Source organism: Anolis carolinensis, chromosome 5, assembly GCF_035594765.1.
Source record: "Anolis carolinensis isolate JA03-04 chromosome 5, rAnoCar3.1.pri, whole genome shotgun sequence".
NCBI classification, from domain to species: domain Eukaryota; kingdom Metazoa; phylum Chordata; class Lepidosauria; order Squamata; family Dactyloidae; genus Anolis; species Anolis carolinensis.
In genome coordinates this window covers 202,554,637-202,558,289 of record NC_085845.1, presented here as the reverse complement: position 1 = coordinate 202,558,289, position 3,653 = coordinate 202,554,637, and positions in this window count along the sequence as shown.

Sequence of the window (3,653 nt, the reverse complement as noted above, 5' to 3'; positions counted from 1 at the left end):
ATGTCAGGAGAGAATATTTGCAAACATCTATGGCAGGCATCCTCAGAGGTTGTGAGATATATTCCTCAGAACCTCTGAGGATGCCTGTCATAGATGTGGGAGAAATGTCAGGAGAGAATGCTTCTGGAACATGGCCAGACGACCCGAAAAACACACAACTCAATCTTAGGATGGCATCTTAAGCTTCTATAGGCCCCCAATCATACGTCTTTCATTCAATTTCATTCATACCATACATCATATTTATCCATGACGTGAGTCCCCGTTTTCTGTTTTCTTACTCTTGCTTAGGCAGTGGCATCCCTTTTGCAAAACTGTAAGCATGAGGACTAGAAACTTATTGATTATTCATAAACTCTGCAGCAAAAAGAGACTCACGGTTGTGCCGTCGGCTCATGAACTGTCTTCTGTTCTTGGCATAAGAGGCAGGCTATGTCCCAAAATCTACAACTCCGAGCAAATGCGAAGTAGATCCATGAAAAGGAAAAGAAAGCAAGCCAAGGTTGATGTGGGAAGGATCCTCTTAGATCCATCCCTGAAAGGCTGCTTTTGATTTGTATTGTCAGGACTTTGGAGCTATATCTCGCAGGGGAGAGAGAGAAATAAAATGCATTTCTGGCGACTACGCTTTAGAGAATCACACAATTCCTGGACTGCAGTTCCCAGCATTCTTTACCATTAGGAAGACTAAACAGTGGCTTCCTTGCAAACCTGCAAATGATGCCAAATTGGGGAGTTAATATCCTAGAGAATCGGGATGCAAAATCACCTTCACAGGTGAAAAAGCTGGGACAAAACTCACAAAACGAATCTCCAAAGCGAGAAATGTCAGGTAGTACACTTACGAGCAATAAAAATGAAATGCATTGATATAGGATGGGTGACATTTGGCTTGACAACAGATCTAGGAGCCTTAAAAGGCAAGTTCATTTCTATCTAAAAATGTGTGCAAAATCTTTCAAAAATATGCATAACATGCATGACAGGCCCACAACTTCATCTGCAGTTTTTGGATCCGCTGCCTTCATCACATCACATTAAATGTACCAAGAATCTGGAGTCAGATTAACAATGTTTGTATTCTATATTATCACTCCTATTATATTTATCCTCTGACCCAAAGCAGCTTTGAACTTGTGCGCCAGACCGAAGACCCACCTAGTTGTGACAATCTCATGTTAAACATACTTTTTCATCATCGGCTCGTGGCAAAAACAGTGCAAATCACTTCCCAAATTGTAGGCTTTTCACTCTCCCATCGCCTGGCAGTGATGAGAAAACCCAAAACGTGCCACAAGATCCGGACATTTACTTTTATTGTGGTTGCCGATGAGAGCGGTCAGTTGCATCTTGTCGTCCTTGTCGCCCAAACAAAATACAGCCATTTACTAGACCGATAAATCTTCCCATCGTGAAATGCTTTGGATGACTTACAGAACGTGTTCCTTCCTTCCAAACACTGAAGACTTTTTTTAAAAACCGTGTACAAAGCATGTATGATATTGCAGCGGAATCTGCGACGGCTTGTACATCCGCCTTTCTTTCGGCTTTTTCTTAATAAGCTTCTCTAATAATAAACCCAATGCAAGTGCAATGTAATGTTGGGAGTGGTGTTGCATCCTTAAGATGAGGATTTGGGGGGTCCGAGGGTAACTGGGAAAATACGGATGATTGACACTCTCCCATAGAAGACGGGGCAGGGGAGGATATACTGACCAAGACCAAACAGCACTGAAAAATTCATAGTTAAAATCCATCAAAGTTAAAAACCACACTAACCCCAACTAGATATTTATCTGAGTTTGAGGTGCTCCAGCAATACATATCTTTGAAAATAACGTACGAGGGTTGAATGAAAAGTAATGCCTCCACCTTCGTAACTCCTCAACAGATGGCAGTCCTGGTCTGCAGCAGGTCCTGTCTTGTTCAGTAGACTCTCCTCTGCAGTTCCATTTTGCGGGAAGCCTTAGCATTGAACGGTTGTGTTGTTAAAGTGCAAAGTATGGAACCCTGCGCAGACGGTCGGTCAATGTGACTTAAGCAACGTCATTGAATTCTTGGCAGTAGGTGTCACCCCAAAGGAGATTCATCAGAGAATGCAAGCTGTTTAGTAGGGTTGTCCAAAAAATCGTTTTGATTCTTATATCGGAATTATTTCAGATTGTTCTCGCTTTTTGAATTGAGTTCCGAGACGTTGTCCCTGGGCGCAACCAGCAATGTAATTTGAACCATCGTTGGCCCATTCTCTAAATGTGTCTTAATGTTTCGTTTAAGTCTACACAAGTAGAAGAGGGACTTTCACAGTGATAAGAACCCAATTGAACAGGAAATAAGACTTTCAAACCAGGAACAGGTTTCTTCAAATATTGAAAAATAGTGTATTATAAAAAGTTATGAAAATTCGCAAAAAATCATAGGAGACAGGAAACGTTCTGCAATTTGTTGAGCAAAGAGTGTTGAATGTGATCTCCCACTGTACCAAATTTGATGAGGATAGCTCAAGAAATGAGGGCGGGAGAGCCCTGTAAAAGTCCCCCCCCCCCGGTTTCCTTTTTTGGGGGGGGGGGGGCGATTGCGCATGCACATCTGCCATTTTAGAAACATTTAGAATCATTACGAATTTTCGGAAATATCCGAAATTTTTGGGTGAAAAATTCAGAAATACTTTCTATATCAAAGCGCCGGCACCCCCTACTTTAGAAACGAGAATTGAAACATTTTTTCCATCGATCGGACATGCCTACTGTTTAGGGTGATTGTGTTGATGTGAGTCCTGTGCGTCGTTGGGCGAGTAAGTTTAAAGATGTTGAGGTGGGAACTTGCATGACAAAGAGTCGGACGTCCTGTGACGGCAACCACCGAGTTTCACAAGCAAAGGTTGACAGATGTATTCAGGACGATCGTGGTATCCCTCAGAGAGAAATTTCAAGCATCATCGGCATTTCACAAGAACGTGTGGGTCACATTATTGCTTTGCTTGGCTATCGGAAGATCTGTGCACAATGGGTCTTGTGAGACGCCAGTTGCGGAAACAGAGTGTCGATTTCTTCCGTGACGGCTTCAGAAAACTGGTTCATCATTGGCAGAAATGTATCCAATTGTCTGGTGATGATGTGGGAAAGTGAACAGTGGTAGTTAAGGAGCACATTCTAAGGATCATTTTTGCGTTTGATTTATTAAAATAGTCCCATCCAAACCCAAGTAACGAAGGTGGAGGCATTATTTTTCATTCAACCCTCATACATATCTGACAGTAATAAATATATTGACTGCTCCATCCCAGATGTATTCAACTCAGGTGGAACATACAATTATACAGTTAATTTAAATTAATTAAATTACAGTTAATTTAAATTACAATTAATTTAAATTAATTAATATACAATTAATTTAAATGATGATGGTTGGGAAATTCTTCTGAGCTAACCGCCCAAAATAAAAAGGAACTTTCTTATATTCTAGATGGCACAAAGCGAGATCTTTTTTGTACTTGGTGGCTGCCTTGGGTGCATTCACACTGTTGAATTAATGCAATTTGTTACCACTTAGGACTCAGTGCTAAGGGATCTTAGGGTTTTTTAACTAAAGGCACAGTTTCCGAACAAGAACATTGGTGAAAGACATCATAAAGGGATGCAATATGCAAAGAGGCA